This window comes from Patagioenas fasciata, chromosome 7 (genome assembly GCF_037038585.1).
Source record: "Patagioenas fasciata isolate bPatFas1 chromosome 7, bPatFas1.hap1, whole genome shotgun sequence".
Classification (NCBI taxonomy): domain Eukaryota; kingdom Metazoa; phylum Chordata; class Aves; order Columbiformes; family Columbidae; genus Patagioenas; species Patagioenas fasciata.
This window is the reverse complement of record NC_092526.1, coordinates 26,708,673-26,727,267: the sequence shown is the minus strand read 5'-3', so window position 1 is coordinate 26,727,267 and position 18,595 is coordinate 26,708,673. Positions and strand designations below refer to the sequence as shown.

At 36.1% G+C, this 18,595-nt stretch overlaps 1 long non-coding RNA gene across 1 annotated transcript in view; it reads right to left on the bottom strand.

Moving 5' to 3' along the window:
* The window catches only part of LOC136102947 (uncharacterized), an 88,433-nt gene extending 72,426 nt beyond the window's left edge, over window positions 1-16,007 (bottom strand). The window contains exons 1-2 of the long non-coding RNA XR_010651529.2: window positions 15,962-16,007; window positions 14,743-14,902 (exon numbers count right to left, since the gene is read on the bottom strand). This is a non-coding gene — a long non-coding RNA (uncharacterized lncRNA). The remainder of the gene's footprint in view (window positions 1-14,742; window positions 14,903-15,961) is intronic.
* Between the last annotated feature and the right edge of the window lie 2,588 nt (window positions 16,008-18,595).

The following is an 18,595-nucleotide window of genomic DNA, read 5'->3' as shown; positions in this document are numbered from 1 at the left end:
CCAACAAATACTGAATATCTTTGAAATTTTTCTCAAAGATAGTTAAAGCTACTGTTATGGGTTCTCTAACTAAAATAAAGCTGAGATACAACTCCTCCTGCAAGAAACCATTTCAAAAAGAACAGCCTGTGCTGTAAACCAGCAGGTGCATTTCTTGCATCCATATTCCCCAATGCTTTGGGTTTTTTCCAATAAAGAAATCTTCCAAATAAATTATAATAATAACTTAAAAATCAGCTTTCTCCTTCTGCTTACTTTTTTTAAAAAATATGTTGTTTCTGGTCTTCATGCACTTGATGAGAAGCAGGAAAAAATTCAAAACCAAGACAGGTGGTTCTTAAGAAAGAATTCCAAATGCTGTGTTTCCAGGATATCAGGATTATGCAAAAATCAAGCTTCACGACAAGTTTTACAGTTGACTGATGAGACAGAACACCAGTGCTGTACCTCAGTTCTTTATACATGTTGAGTCCGTAGTTTTATCACTAACCCTAATCTCGGAGTTGGAATTCCCCCTTTTGCAAATGTACAAACCACATTCAAAGCTGTCTATTCTTCCTTTTCAACATTACTAAGCCTTCTCTCCTACAACATTTGAAATGCTATAATGGATAACAGAGTTGCTCTCAAGTCTTGTAAACAGCATATATGATCTTTTTTATAAACCAATTTTCACTTTCCTTGACATAATTTCTTGGGGTAACATACTACAACCATGAACTGGAGCACAGCAGGAGTTATAGCAGGACACTACCCAGAATTTGTCAGCTAATAGGAACTGGATGATTTGATTTTGCATAATCCTGATATCCAAAATGCTCTCCTGGTTGCTGATACAGAGTCTGAGAGGAATGACAATAGGCAATTAAGAATACTGCAAGGATATACCTTCTATTAGATATTAGCTGTAAAGACAAGTAGCTGACCCTCTCTGCTGAAAGGACAAGGAAAAAATGTTCTACCCTTTTATTAAATATTTACTGGTATGATAACAGCCCTGATACAACCCACTGAAAAAATAACAGCCATTTTTTCCTTACCCAACACAAGATGAACCATTCCAGTTGCAGACACAGAATAAAGCTAACTACTCATCCTTGGTGGTCTAATACACCCAAATTACAATAGCAATATTAGCTACAGTTGTAAAAGAAACAGGGAAGAAACAATTGAATTAGGACTCTACAGTAAGACATTTTAGCTGAGAAAGCTATTACCATTAAACTTTTGCACAGAGAAACAGATTTCTTTATTAATTAGAGGAACAATTGCAATTGATGTTGGTCCTGTTAATGCAATTCCACACTCAGATTTCAGCTACAGAGATTTCACAGAGAAAACAGAAAATACTGTCAGACCCTCTAACTTTATTTGCTACAGTTATATTTTTCAAGTTTGACTCCACCCTCTATTTGCCTGTAACCTACAGACTGAAACCACTCCTATCCCCAATAATTTCCAGCTTTTGTCTCATTAAGCTTTCATCAGCCAGTATAAAAAAATAAAATGTTATGTTAGTCTATAAGCACCAGCAAGTCTTTGAAAGAAAGGAAAAGTATATTACATGAAGGAAAAAAAGGTTCTTTATGATACAACATTTCAGAAACTTTTATTTTCTTATCGCTTTCCATACCAGAAGCAAGACCTATAACGAAAGACTAGATTTGCTAATATTGCTAATATAGCCTATACTAGCACCAAACCACAGTGCTATCATGGAAAAACTGGCATAAGAGCACTGTTATGAATTGTATCAGATTTGAAAACAGGGCTGCATTTAAAAGAGAGGGAAGATCTGCTCTCAGCCACACTAACAAACACAGAATTTTCATCTGTCTGCCTCCCAGCACACACTGCTGTGGCTTTCTTTGAAAACAGAGAATAAAAAATGAAAACAAAAAGGCATGTTATTTTAAGGGAAGATGTCTGAAAATGGTGACTTTAGGTGGATGAAAGATAAGAACTGAAACCTTAGTGACTCTAGTCACCTATCAACTACCATCTCTCATGAAATTAAAAAATAAGGAAAATTCCCAAACAACCTAAACAAAGATACAAAATATCCATCAAAGCATAAATTCTGCTATGTTTCTCTTGTACCAGCCCCACAAATTCTTCTGTGAGTGTGACAGCTCCTGTCTTGACAGAAGCAGAACACAAATCTGTATAATACATGTAGAGGCACAGACCATTCTTGTTTTAAATGAAAGGACTAGCTAGCAAGACAAGACCTACACCATCCTAGCAAAGAAATGGAGGAAATGACACTCCACAGAAATTGTAGTTTGACTGATTTCAATTGAGCTTTCCTGTGAATAAAGCCAGACAGATCTGTCTTGTAGAGTGGCAGCTAAGATGTGACAGGTAAGTCATTATTCATTGGTATAGACAATGCTACCGTACGCCAGAGATTCTGGAGCTGGACCCTCTGTTGGCATATTTACAATCCCCTTCTTTCCATGTATTGACTATATTAGAAGCCTAGACAGATTAACTGCTTGATTTACACACTTAAATTATATGCCTGTAAGTGGTGTGAATATTTCCATCTGTGCCCTGTTACTTACACAAACTAACATTATTTACAACAGAGTGCTTTACAAAATACATTGACTCTGCTTCAAATCCACTCTAACAACAATAATTACTTACTATGGAAAAATGAAAACTCAATTCTCTCTTTCATATCAAAGTTGTCCAAACTTACAAAGTTCATGTATGAATCCAACCTGGTTTTCTGACTCCGTCCCTTCTTGTACAGGTATTTGGATAGTTTGGTTTGCCAGTTTTAACTGAAGACAGAGAGAACTGATGATCTGCTATTTACCATAGTAATTAATCAGTGTTTAACAACTGCAACGCTGAGTTCAATAGGTTCTCTCAGTTCAATATGTTGCAACATTAGTTCTACTGTAAAATTAATCTTCAAGGATTTCAAACTACTTCACAAAGTTCAATAAAGTTATAATTGTAATAGCTTTTGTTAATGTCTGCCTAACTCACTGCAGAAGAACAAGACGTTGTACATAATAAGCTTCAGTATAGCTCTGGCATTACTGCTTTAAATTTAAGAGAACAGGCAATAAAACAGAGATCTAAACTGCTTTCCTGTCATTCAAAAACCTAAGCTAATACGGAAAAAGCTAAACAGAGAATATTAAAGTTTTCTACCCACAGTGATTCCTGTGTATGTTATGCTTTTATCATAGCACATGAGAAATAAGAGCACTTTCCAAATTAAATTATTTGCTACTGTACATTCTCTTAAAAGTGTCATGTATTAATATTTTATCCCAGAAACCTGACCTCTGGAGGGTCAAAGCTACTGCAAGTATCACACACACAAATCTAACTCACTATTTTGTACATTGCAAGTGTCCTGTGTATTTATTTTCCTTCCGTTTTTTTTGTATCTATTTCCATCTCAGACAGAAGTCTGTATTTTTATCATACCATGATAACTGTGGCGTACTTGTAGGCATTTTATCTTTCCCAGTAGATGCCATAATCCAGGCAAAACAGTGGTGAAACCGTATTTGTAGGAGTATCAAATTGAAAAAATAAGATATTCAGGCATCTCTGTAGCCCTCAAAATGTAGGAAGCAATACAGATTTTTCTTTAAAAGAAAAAATTTGGCTTTGTCTAACAAACAATTTAAAACTTCAGGGTAGAACCACCAGAATGCAGTTGATGGAACTGCTTTTTCAAAGGTGAGCAAAGGGACAATGAAGGTCTTCCAAGAGAAACAAACCAATCAATATAAAAACATATTCCCCACACATTTCACCTGTTTTCCTTTGATCTTAAACTGATTTCTAAATATCTCTAAATAAAAGTATGTAATTATCACACAACTGTAGATCAGAACAATTAATATCACATCTGTTAACATTTTTTTCCCCCAACTTTTCATCCTACTCATCTAGGTTATGTTTTCTATGAGATGAGAGCTAGTTTGTTATGATGGGTTTTCTTTTTGCAGGTGTTTCTACAATGCTCAGCACCTCGTTCCAATTTTCTTATAGCAGGCAGCCTTTTCGCTAGGAGGAAAATTCTGTTCATGATGGTTACATGTCTAAAATGCACTAGATTGCTACAGACAGCTTATCTTTCAGACCTATGGAACACCAGGTCATACATGAGAGCAATGCCAAGAAAAGCAATCTCAGCTTTGGACTAAAGTAACAAACATCTAAGCCACAATCAATGATCTTAAAATACTGAAAAAACTGATCACTTAATGTCTCCGTGCAGGTACTTTGCTCTATGTTACCAAGATTTCTAAACACATATTAGACTTGCTTTGTGTTTTGTTTTAATTGATTTACTGTTTGTTTTGTGTTTTGGTTGGTTGGTTGTTTAAAAAAGAAAAAAAAAAAGAAACCACATGTGAACAAAAAACCCCCAAACCAACCAACAAAAAAACTAAAACCAACTGGGAGACCAGTAAGAATTCAGTGTTTGCCCCTAGTATTTCAGTCCTGATACACAATGATTCAGGTAAGTATTATGGAATCATCACCTATTTGAATATGTTTAATATATTGACACATAGGTGGAAGTTTTGTTGGGTTTTGTCACTGACTTCAGTGAGGGCAAAATATCCTGAAGTAGATATTATGGCTGATAAGTAAATTCATGGAGGGAAGAAGTTATTCCATTCTCTCAAGACCAAAAAAAAACAATTAATAGCCAATTCTAAACAGTACATGCATAAGGCAAGTCCAAATATCAACTAATAATAATAGTTAGATTACACTAAACATGAATTATTGCAAAACAATTCCATTCATGTCAGACAGTTATGAAGCAGATGAACCAGGTGGTCAATGATAAAGCACAAATAAAGTAACAATTTGATAATTTTGAACCTACAATTTTTCTTTTTTTTAAAAAAAAAAAAAAGCAACAGCAAAGTGCCAGAGTAGACATTATCTATAGATGCTAAATAAGTCAAGACAAACTCCTGACATATAAAAAAGGTAGTTATACTCAAGATCTGACTAGGTACAAATACATAATTTTAATTATTGCTTACTCCTGATGGCAGAAGGTCCACGCAATCTCATATATTTTCCTCTGAATTCTGCTTATGTCTATTTCTTGTAGCACTACAGCCCCTTTCTTGAGTCCAAGACAAGCTCTCACTGATATTTGTAGAGATCAACCCAATATGTCTGCTGCTCATCAATTAGTCTAGTTTCTTAAGATTACTCCAAATAAGGCATTCTTTCTTTTCTACTTCCCTCAAGAAAAGCAATAAGTGAAAAATACTTCTATATTCAGGCCCAAGATGAAAAACTAAGTAGTCCTCACTCATCCATGTTTAGGCACAGAGGGATAAAAACGGAAAATCTTTCAAAGAGAAAGATCTGTGTAAAACAGGTGAGAATTAGGATGTAACACTCAGAGACTGTCTCCAAGAGGACTGCAGTTATTCTAATAGAAGTGTAATATAGCTAGTTTTATGTTTTCTTTGAATTAATCATTTCTAGCAGATAAACTTCTGGATAATCTAACAAGAAGTCCGGATGTGACCTCCTGCCACTTTTATCTAGAGCTCCTTGCATAGAGGATAAGGAAGGTGATGGACCAGAAACTGTAAAAGCATTATCATTTTTTTTTTTAAAGGCAGACATAGCTTTTTTTACAATGTAAAAAACAAACAAACACACAAAAAACATAACTGGGGGAAAACAAACACATTTTTCTCTGAGAGTGATCATAGTTTTTCCACTGTCTTTGATAGAAATCAGATTTATCTGTAGATGAAAGACATGTTAATACATAAGGTGCAACCTTATACTGAAATGCTTAACATTCTACTTAAAACTCTGGAAAATTTTGTGTTTCCATAGAAGGCATTGGCCTAAACAATTCTTCGGAAGTCATCCAAGTGACAACAAAGCAGACAAGCAGGGTCTAAGCAGTGAGACAAGATCTCAGAGCCTCAAACAAATGAAGCTAACAGGATGATACATCAACCTTTCTTTAGAGCAAAAGGCAAAGCTTAGAGCTGGCTCAAATCACTAAATTGTCATAGTTGGCAGGGGCAGGAAGGGGTTTTACTTTTTATTAGGCAATGGTTTATGTTACAGAGGTTTTACTGACTACTATCTATAGGAAGCTACTGCAGATTCCATCAGCTGAAGCTGACACAGAGCCAGCCTCAGTGTTACACTGTTTGCCAGAAGTCAAGAGACACTCACTGACAAAGAGCAATTTGCTCACTGGAAGCTATGAAACATTTAAACTTGGGCATGTGTTTGAGATGGTTTATCTATTCTGGAAGTATAAAAGACATTTATGGCCATTCAAAGCAGTATTTTAAAAATTCTAGCAGTGCTATTTGCATTTCAGTCTAGATTGCTATATTTGTGTTAAGAATACAGGCTGGTGATCAACAGTATTTCCTGTATGTATTTATTTCATTCAAATTCACAGAGATCCTTTGTTTGTACATTATTGAGAAAGCTCTAAGTATTGGACCTCATAATAACAGCAGAAAGAATGGGATTCTTTCCTCACAGAGGACTACCCGTCACCAGGAAATTAAATGTTTCTTCTGGCGGACAGCAAAGTACACACAGAAGTAAAAATTAATCTGTAGGCTTACACTTACATGCTTTCTCAAGGTTAATTAAGAGGGAAGGTTACCCAAGGTCCTATGAATGAGGCAATACCTACTCAGGAAGTTATCTCAACTTACAAGATATGAAAATATAAAATTGTATTTGTTGAGCATATTAATATATACAATAGATTCTTGTACTATTTTTTTCTAAGTTCTCTGATCTTTTGGAAGTGTGACTCTTGGAAGTCCTATATGAATACAGGCAGGGTTTACACTAGAGGAACACATTCTCAAAAATGGAAATAAAAATTACAGCAGATTGGATAATTAACACAGAACCAGGATAAGCTGTATCTGCTTAACAGCTGGACTTGCCCAGATATCAAGAACACACGGGGAAAACATGGCCCTAGTTCATGTAATGGCAACTCAAGAACTGAACTACATACGTGCAAAAATTTCCCAAGTCTTCATGCAAGTGAAGATAAGAAATTAGTTTCATTTGTTAGGACTATCAGTGATGGCAATAAAAAAGGTTCTAATATAATTTCTGGGGTGACAGAAGTTTCTCCACCATCCCATAATTAGTGATTTTGTCAAGGATTCATTTTTGGATGTGTTTTACCTTTTTCCTTGTCATTTTAGCCCCAAGATGAAACATAAAAGGACTGACAGCAAAAACTGAATGCTACTTAATTTAAAGGAGCGGCAAGGAGGGTAAAGACTTATTAATTTTTTTTTCCAACAGTCATTCTAACGGTCTTCACTATTGTGCTTTGACCCTCAAATTACATCCAAAACAACATGTTTATCAGCTCTGTGTAAACCCATCTTTGCTGAAACTACATTCACACTTGGAGATGTGAAGAACTAGCTTCTCAATGATAGCTTGACTATGCATTTTATAAGTCGGTTTTACACAAAGAATTTACATTCTGGTAATGAATCTAATTAGGAAATCAGGACTAATTAAACCATAGAGACTCAAAATACCTGGGAGGTAGCATTTAGCTCTTCTGAGAACAGTGTGACAAAAGGTCATAGGGCTCTCTGTTAGACTCTGTAATACAAATGTAGCTAGAATAAAGATTCTTCAGTGTAACATATTCAGCCCTGTTTCAGCTAAGGTATTTTCCAGATGACAAGAATCACACAAATATTCGTTTTCAAAAATGCCTGTCAGTATTCAAAACATTGTTTTAGGAAAAGCATTTTAAATACATATATTAATTCCACTTAATTCTAATAGCTAATGACTAGAAAAGAGGAAGATACACATTCTGTGAAATCTACACTGAAATTACCTTTGAATATCGTATATTCTCAAAAATCTAGGACAAAATAATCTAATAGATTGCCAGTGATATTTTAGCATATTTTTAATGATGTTCACATACTTTGGATACTCTATAATAAGTACCATCCATGTACAGAGACAAAGAATTCATGACTTTCAAATCTATAGTTAGGGCCCCAGCTAGGCAAGAAAACCTTTATAGGCCCTTTTAAAGATGACAGTCCTGGGATCAGGGCTGAAATATTAAGCAAATATCCTAACTTTACTGGCATCGACTCATGACAGAGTTGCACAGTTCATTCTTCGACTCATTTTCTCTAAAGTTTTTGTGGAATGCTTAGGCTCTAAAAATACCACACAAAAGCTGAAAAGCATAAAGCTAGCTAGTCTTTTTGGCAGGACAAATATTATTTGTGCTACACTAACAAAAAGGTTTATGCACAAGGTAGCAACATGACATAGATTTGCTCTACTGTAATAGACTTAGTTGTTTTATTTTGACCTTTTAAAATGTTTAGATAAGGTCAAAGTAAAATTAACAGGCAGTAATGACCCTCTCCAACACAGTAAGTCTAAGTAAAGCTGTACTGCTGCTCTATTCAGAATGGCATAGTCACTGCAGACAAGCTTAGGAATGCCAGTGGGTCATCAAATGGCTTGCTAGCTGCAAAAATCAGTACAGAGCCACTACTATCAAACACCAGGGATAAGAAGAGAAATCCTTCCTGTTTACTCCATGCTGCTCTGGCTGGAAGCCAAAAATAGTAAAGGAACTTGTAATTGCAGGACTAAATCCCTATTCATCTCACACTTATAGACATAAAACTGTTTATGCAGATAAAAGGACTAACAGATTTATATCAAGTGCTGTACACTCAACTACTAAAAGCTTACAAACACCTTTTTAAAGAACCTTAAATGGTTGATAAATCCATTTCTAAACACATGGCACGGAAATTTATGCCACTAGTAAAACATGGTGTATTTGTTGTCATTCTGTAGCAGAGTATGCTTCTGTCATGTTTTGCACAAGAAATACAATCTCAGAGAGTTACCAGCCTTATTTTACACAAGAAGAAATATAATCTGGAAGATTTACAGCATCTGTATGAAGAAAAAAGAAATTATGTATGCAATGTGGGGAAAAAAAAAAAAAAAGAATGACAGGTGGTAGATTTAAAACTGTTTTAACTCCTCAGTTCTATAGTTAAAGTAAATACCAACCATTGTGGGAAAGGCTAATACAGGCAGGGAGGAGCAATGTGAGTTTTTAACTATTACACTGTTTACTTCTGTAAGCAACGCAACACCACTCATGTTTAATGTATCAGACCAAATAAAAGGGTTTAAAAAGTTAAGTTAGAAGCCCTTCTGTTTCATATCCTTTGATAGCTGCTCTCAGCACTGTGACCTTGCTGTCTTGAATTAGATTTTCAGAGAGGACTCTTACCATTTAAAAGATTAAGTGGTGATACCAAATTTCCTAAAATTATTATATCAGAATGCAAAAAGTCCCATTTATCTCCTTTAAGTGTCTATATGAAAGGTATTTCAAAAGTTTAGGTGTTCAAGAATTAGTCACATTTTAATTCTTGCTTTCATGTCAGTACACCATGGCATTAACTGAATCATATGCACTAATACCATCACACCCATCTCTGATTCTAGGATCTTGATACATATTTTGAAATTTTCTTCTAAACTGACAATGCTTCTTTCCAGAAAAAGCTTTACATTTCCATTAAATATTTATTTTGCCTTTCTCTCTAACAAAATATTAGCTACATTTCAAATTGACCATCAAAGAAGACCTACTAGAGCAAACCCACAAAGCTTTGATTGGTTCTTCATATTTCTTCTAAACAGAGGTTTTTTCGCATTAGAAATATTAGTAAGAATCTGTAACTGATATCTAGTATGGTCTTCCCACGTACAGCATACAGCAAGAGCTTCTGTGGTTAATCTGGTGCATTCCAGATACATTGTTTCACAAGAGGAAACAGTTGGAAAATCATCACAAGGTATTCCTGCTGGGCTCCATGCTCCCTTTAAGCCAGCTCACTTCAGAACTGTTGGCACATCACACAACAGAGGAAGCACCAAGGGCAGAGCTGGAAGATAGAGAGAATATCCTAAACTGGTACTAGCACTAAATGCTTTAATTTTAAAGACTGATGGTTGAAATGTTGGCTTCAGTAGCCTTCCCCTATGCTCACAGCCTTCTGACATTCACCCCATTATCTTTCTCCTCATTTATACAGTACAACTAGTATAATTAAAAGCCTAAATCAGTAACATGGTTAAAAAAATAAAGTCCTCTTTCTTTATGTGTTGCTTTCACCCTGAATTAATTCAGACATTCAGTTTGCAAAGTTCAACAAAAACAATAGCCCTGGCAGACCAGAAGTAATAGGAACTGTGATCACAAAACATTAGACAGCCTTGCTATGAGAAAGGCATCTCATGGAACTAAACAGAACATGTGAGAGAAAATAAGCCTTGCATTATGGCTTTGCCACTCTGCACAGCTGGTGACATTCCCCACAGATGCTGCTACTTAAAATCAATAAAATGGAACAACACAGGATAAACAAAAGATAATTCGCATGTCATTTGGCCTGGGTTATAACTCAGGTGACAATACTTTAAGTACCAATGGAACAGCAAAATAATAACAAACTTGGTAGAAGTAAAACAGAGAAGACATTTAACTCCAATGAACATTCAAAACACCCATGGGATTTTGTCAAGGATCTTCAGCCTCCTCCAGCAGGCTGAAAAAATAAAGGTTCTAAATATGGATTTAGAAATCTTTCTAGAGAATGGAATAAGTAAATATACCAACATTGAACAACTCTTTAAACTTTTAAGACTGCAGAGTATATGCAAGGGCCCCAAGAGCATTCCCCCTCCTGGAGGCTTGTCAGCCTGGGCTCAGGGCCAGGTCAGCACAGCTGCAGGCTGTCCCCCTCCTTCACTCACCAGGCAGAGAGGCTCCCAAGCAGCACCGAAGCCTGGGGACAAACCCCTTCCCTGGGAGCTGCTATTAAGCAGAGTCTCTACCATTTGCCCCCCACCTGAGCTACACCTCCTGCTGTGAGTGATGCAGCTGAGCCTGTGCCTGGTCACTGGCCCTGTTGATCCGCCCCCCCTGTGGGCTGATATCCCCTCACCTGGCCTCCATTTGTCCTCAGCCTGGCCACCCGAGGGGTGTGTCTGACCCTGGTTCCCCTCACCAGAGCTGCCTTCCTGACCTCACTCCTGCCTCACCTCGTCTTGTGGAGCAGCCAGCCCTCACTGCTCCATGACTGTCTAACCTTATGTTTTCTCTCAAGCATTCATGAGGTAATATAAATGATAGAACATGATTTATAATGACCTAATTACAACTGAAATAACTCTTATCCAGCTAGCTTGAGAAAATAAGGCTGAGAGGAAGCACAGAATTAAACATTTTTTAGGTCAATCTGACATTTGTTGCAGGCAAATATTCCTCATGAAAATTAGACTCTGTGGTCACATGATAGCAAAATGAATACGGAAAATATGATGTCTGTCATCATTGACATGACTGCTAACATAAAAGGAAAACTTCAGCTGTGTCTAGAAAGTGATATAACTGGCTGGCAATGCCTATATATGGATAAACTTTTGACTCAGCTGTGGTGGAACAAGAGGATATAAACCAAATCAGAGAAGCTCAAAGGGAGCAAATTCCTTCCAACAGCTATAAACTTTATCAACATCAAAATAACTTGGTAATTGTGAAGGTTTAAAACTCTGGGATGAGTATTAGTCTAATCTGGGCAGCCTTCAGAAGAAACGTGTTGTTGCTTTGGTAGTTCTATTCATAAGTTTTCAAATCTATTTAAGTCATACAGCTCTTCCTCAAGACATTCTGTCAAGTGTAAGGCCTGCACTCACTGTTTCACTTTTCTTGCTTAAAGCCTTTAAAATGCGACCACTCACATTACATTGCCAGATGCAATTCCAACAGTTAAGACATGAAAAATCAAGAGCTTCCATGGGATTATGTTCCACAGAATCTCTGTTCTGCCATCAAGTTATTTTTAACATCCTATGTTTCTTAAAATTTCTTGTCATCAGGGACACAGTTCATTTCATACAGCTCTCCAAAACTGCAATATTATCTTTTTCCATCAATACAAATTACTTATGCAAGAAAGAGTCAACCACTTTAATTAAGAGTTACTTGAAAAACAGAAAAAAAGCAAAAGAATGTAACAACCTAGTCCTTGGCCTGACACAAACCTTCCAAAAATGGCAACTGTTGTTGGAGTCATGGAGTAGGAAAGAAGCCTGTTTTTACAATATATAAGTAATTAACCTTCTGTTGAGTATCATTTCATGTATCTCCCTAATCTTATTTTTCCATATAAAGCAACCGGGACTCTGTAAAGCTGAATCTGAGCCTTTGCAGAGAGTCGGTGCGTGTTATGTTACCACAGCAGGGTAAAGTATGACAGTAAATAAATGCAACTCTTCTGAGGCTGCTCAGTTCTGCAGTAAGACAGAAAAGGTGGTAACTAAGTACAGATACAAATAAAGAGAAAGAGAAAAAAAGGGTGGGAATATTAAAGCGATTAGGAAACTGAATACAACAGAAAAAGAGTGTAAGAGAAAGAAAGGGTGAGAAAATAAGTTTATAGAGAAAAGACAGAATGAAATTGAATGAGCTAGGTGTGCATAACTATTAATTACAGAGAATTCAGACTATTTCAGCTCCAGACTTTTATCAACAGTAGTAATACTGACTGATCCAGTTACAGGTATTAGAAAGGAGTTGAGAACTAATCTGATAAACTCAGCCAAAACTAACAAATTCCTGCAGTATGTCTGAACTGGGATGAGGTTATATAGGTGTTGATCAACTTGGCCCTCAAAACTTTCATTGCTGAACACTTGCAAGAACAACTAGCTTGACAGCTTCAGGGTGATCCATGACCAACTTCACTACCATTTCTAACACAAGTTGATATTAAAATATCTGCAGCTTGATAACTGAAATATGTAGTTTTAGATAAAGCTTCCAAGTCATTGAGAAAACATATGTGATTGTTGCCAGTAAAGTATGCTTTTCATCTAGAACCACCATTTGAGGTTGTACAAACCCACAGCAGGATGCATTTAAGGCTACACACAGAAGGACATCAGTTCAGAAGGTACAATTTCTTAAACATCTAAAACATGCAGTGGATTTAATTTCCGCAGTAACAAACATAATTTACTTCTGGATCTGCTAAGGAAAAATAGCAAACAAAGTCTTTTGCTAAAGCTAAGTTGAGAAACCCTTAAGAAGATGAAAAATAAAATAAATACTTAACTCTTAATCCACTGGTGTCGGCAGTACAAAGGGGAATGATCTGCAGATATGGGCCAAGTGCACAAGCTCTAACTAGAACTTCCTATTTGCCACTCACAGAGGAGGAGTACTGGCCTAGAGAGACCCCAGGCCTGACACAGATGCATCCTATAGGTCCTTAATAACTGACCTTCATAACTACATTCAAACTCAGAGACTCAGTGACCATCTGCACAACTTTTCACAATTATACCCCTATCTTAGGGCCCCACTATAAAAAATGCTGGGTAGCCACAAAGAATAGCAGAGTTTGAGAGGTATTGCAGCACTTTGCTTTTAAGACCTCTTTAGCCTTTACGGTTTTTTAGTCTATGCAGATTATTGCTATTCCACAAAAAAACTACCAAAAACATACTACACACATTCCCGCGTGCATGTAAGCAAACAAACAAAATATGAAGAAATGGAGGTATTAGGGAAATTTCAAAGCTTATCCCAGTTTTAATTTGGCTAGAAATGAAAACCATTGTGGCAAATTACACAAGAGAGGTTTGCAAATTGTTTTCTCCAAACAAAAAAAGGCCGAAGAATGATAAGTTTTAATCACATCTCTGAGGGTTAGTATGTCTTCACACGAGCAGTGCTATTGGAATGTTCAGTACTCAAAGGTTCTCTTCCTAAATAGCAAGATTAAGTTACTGTTTCTGAGCTTCTCCTCATCTTTTCACCACTATGAAACTACACTCCTCACTCTTGTATCCTCAAGAATTTTATGAGAAATACTAACCAAACTAGCACTGGTCTCATCATTTATGGAAACATACACAGTCACCTAGACAGAAGAGACAAGATAGCTGCACCTTTACCTGAAAAAAATTTAGGTTGAGCTTAAAGTAAAAAATTACCTTTAGATACTTTACATTTCCTTCATAAAAAGGAAGAATTTCTTTCTAATTGAAGGTCGGCAAAATTACACAGTTAAGTTTTTCCAAGGGTTGACTTTACTCATTTTTACTTCTGCAAAATTTGAAGGGGAAGATAATTTGTCAAATTTTGATAACACACAGAGACTCACTGAAACCATTCAATGTTCATTTTGAAAAAGATGCAAAATAATTCTATCAGCTTGTCAAATAATGTTATCTTAATGTTATCTTATGATTATACCAGTGCACACACATACAACACTCATTTATGGAAAAATCTTACTTTGTTGCAATATGAATACTTGAACAAAAGCTTCGGCATCCCATCCTAAGCATTTAACTCCAATGTGTTAACTTCTTACAGGTTCACAGGTACTTCTTTTTCTCCCTAGCCCAGCCATGCCCCGGCCCCTCCTCCAACATCGATTGGAGCTCTTCCGTGGTGTGAGGGGTCATTCCCAGTGAGATGGAACACATCTGAGTGGGAGGAACAAAAGGTTCTGGTCTCACCACACACAGTCAGTGTTCAAATGACAACATCCCAAGAGCTCCACACTACTTTGGGAAAACTGTCAAATTCTTATGTGAGGCCAGGCTTAGAGTGGCATGATGCTTCCTTACCTTAGTGCCAGGTGGCCTCTTCCATCTTCGGCCTCTAATCTAAGGACTAAACCTTCTCTCTGTCGGAGGGAAGAGGAGGGGCAAGAGCAGGAGGATGTCCCTCTGTCCAGCTCACTCATATGTCCCTTTCCACTCTTCACAGCACTTTATTCTTTTCCATCTGTGACAAAATTGTTGGGGGAAAAAGTAGTATTGAGAGACTAAGTCAAATTATTTCAATGTGTTCAGGAGAAAATGCACAACTTAAAACCTAAGTGATATGAACTATATTGGGAAAAAAAAAAAATTGGTCTTTGTTGTTGGGAAAATGCACAACCTTAGTACCATCATTTGTAATTTAAGTGATCCGCATAGATGGGGGAAAAAAAAGGTGACAAAACACAATTTACAGCCAAAAGTCTTGGTTGCTAGCTTTAATGAAAAAATAATTATCAATTCAATACTATAATCTTAGAATTTCAAGAATAATCTTATTTCTTAATACTGACTGTGTTCCACCTTGAGTAGCTAGATCTTCATTCCCTGAAGCTAAATACGAGTCTAAGAAACCTACATTAATTCCCAGGTCTTGTAAAAGGAATGGAAGGAATTCCATTGTATTTTAAGTCTCAATCTATGTCAAATTGCCATGGGAAATTCTGATTGACTAATACATTTCTTACTACTCTGCCTTCTATATTTGCAATAACAATTTACACATAAAATATTCTCTGGTTTATCTGTTTTTAAACTATGCAAGGTAAAAATACTTGGAGAAACAGAATGGATTTAGTACTTCTAAACTAACAGTACAATCTCTTCTTTCTAGGAAGTAGCATATAAATGGGAAACCAGTTTACTAGCTATTTGACAGTGAAACTGGTAATATTTAAAAGACCTCCAGAGAAACGAACAGGTAAAAGGTTTAGTGAGGAAATATTTACTCAGCAGAGATCTGACAAATTAATCTGTAAATGAATTCTTGCATGTGTGCTCTCTTCATTGCAGAAAAGCAATATCCCTGCTGCAAATAATTTCCCAGCATTTTCAGAGCCAGAGTGTACCTTACCACACATTGCCTCAACAGACCTAACTGTTTTAGCAACAGCCTCCTATACTCACTGGCCAGATAATAGAGATAATTTCCTGTTTTGACTCCCTCCCAAGAGGATCACCAAGGAAGATTCTACTTCTGGATACTGTTGATTGGACAAATCCAGAAATGGAATAATATGGTTACCTAAGCAGGGATTTGGAGTATGACTTTGATGTTCCAGAGATGAATTATTTGGGATACAGGTCTAATCTTGCAATCCAGTGAAGTGCACAAGAGAAAGAAATAAATGTCAGTTTTTGACTGACCCTATTGTTTTAAAAAATAAAATACCAAATTGATTTTCTTAAATCAGTTTTGTAATGGCCTAAATTCACATAATAGCCATAGCTTACAAGCACTCACCATAATGTTAGCTTTCAAGCATTTATAGCTCCCACTCTTTATATCACAGGAAAAGTATGCAGGGTCTTAATACTCTGGAGAGCACAGATTACAGTGTCAGGAAAGTCAATAGTCACTTTGCTATAATGCAGTAGCTTCAGCAAATAATAAAACATAAGCCTTAAAAAGGCAAAGTATCTAGTGTGTGAAACCTTTTAAACTATTTTACAAAAATTATACAACTAAGAGATAATGATTTCACATTGGAAATGCTTTTTTCTTATCGACTTCCAAGCACATTCATAATTTATACGTCATTGTTAATACAAATCTATGCCAAAATGACTGCTTGAAACCCTAGACAGCTTTTCTTTTCAGCCCTTAACTGAGCTCATAAAATGCAACAGGTGTTACAGTAACTGTACTTGTTCCTTTCTCTTTGAGGTAACCACGTGCCAAAAAGAAATTGAGAAGCTCTTGCTTGCATTTTTCTAAGCATATTAGAGACTTCACTGTGTACATATTTGTTAGAAAAAATAACACTAATTTACTTCCATTTATGACAGCTGATTTCCATTTACTTCACATTAAATCCTAATTATCCCAATGATCAAAGTTTAGGAAAACCTTCACTCACCACACCTGTAGCATTGAAACAACAAAGAGATTTGGGGAAGTCACAACATAACTATTTCAAAGACTAGCAAGTGGTTAACATGCCTAAAACAGGATATTGCAGTTTACACTATTTGTTACATAGATAACCTAAAAGAACAAGTCCAGGCAACTGGATATCCCATAATAGCAGATTCGTGATCTTACAGACCTTAGAAATGTGAAAAAAACCAATTACTGAAATGAGTAAACATGTTGTTTCTTGCTTATGCTTTTGTCAGCTTCAAACAACCTGAACAGAAATAGTGTATTCATGATTACACTCAGCAACACACTGAAATGCCTGGACTTTACAGTAGCTTCCATCTAGATGACTGCCAAAAGAACAAAATGAAGTTCATAAATATTTGAGGAAAGCAGATTGTTATACTGATGTGTGAATTCACTGGAGTCCACAAGTCTCTGCTACAAATTACGCTAGAATTTATTTCATGAAATTATAGCAGCTGAAGCAGCCTGTGTCAGTTCTGACAGCCACTGCCATGTCTCACTAACTCTGGCCCACAATGCAAAGGCAATGCATTTGCTTCTACTGTTTCTACCTGCACACCAATTTAAGAAAAAAGTATTTGATGTTGGTTTATGTTCATAAAGCTAAAAAAAGAACTGTATACCTTATGACAACCTGTATATTCTAATGTTTGAATGTCTACAGAAATTAGCTCTAAGGTATTGAATGTTGGCTGTTCTATAGAGCAAGATGCTGTGATTATTCAAGACACAAAAATCAGGTTTTCACGTAACTTTAGAACACTCCATTGTGGCAGTTGCATTTCATTATTTCTGAGGACTACCTCAAGAAGGAATGTTATATTAGAAGTCCAGTTTATGGAGCTCTGTAAGGGGTTTTGAAAAAGAAAATTATATTATTTCTCAGACTTCCAGCTCTTTAGGGAGGATGCCTTTTTTGCCTCTAAAGAATATAACATAATTATAAAAAATCTTATTACTATCTGTCTACACTAGTACAAAATTTGGTATGTCATATACTCCAAATCTGGTATGATTTTAAATCTTTTAATTGCAGTTTTTAGTCTCAACTTTAAAGGAAAACTTCAGTGCTGAAAATTGTAAGCACTGAAATGTACTGCACTTCAGGAAAAGAAAAGCATTGTTTCTTCATTTGTTGGTATAGTTGCTGTCCTTCGGCTCCATTATACCTTATTGCTTGATACAAATGTAAATGCATATTAGTGGTGAAGGAGAACAACTACCATCTATGCATGTTTCTGGTATGTGAAGGCTACCAGAGATGTTGAAAACCTGCTTTATCCTGAGGCTCTTTAGAACAAAGGAATATGTAGATCATCAGCTGCTAAAAACTGTCAAACATACAGGAGTGAATATTATAATCAGTCATGTCAGCCTTTATTCCTGTCCCTCTAGCATTCTTATCACTAGCTTTTCTATTATTAAATTATGATTGCCCTTTTAAGTTGAAGTATGTTCAATGAAGTCTTATTATTAAAAAAAAATATTATACCTGCAAGCCCCAGATACAGCCCCTAAAATATTAAAAAGCACAAAGCCAAACAGGCATAAAAATAAACTGTTTTATCTGTCTAAATACAGTTCAAGTTCATTATTAGCATAAACATTCTGTAATTATCTGTTTTTAGCTCTTCTGGAGTATTCTTATTAGATGAAAATAGGAAACTTTAAAGTATTGGTATATTTACTTCAAATCCAAGAACCTGAGCAGCTATGAGTCACAGTTCTCCACACTATGGCCAGCTATGGGCTAATCATTTACACATTAAC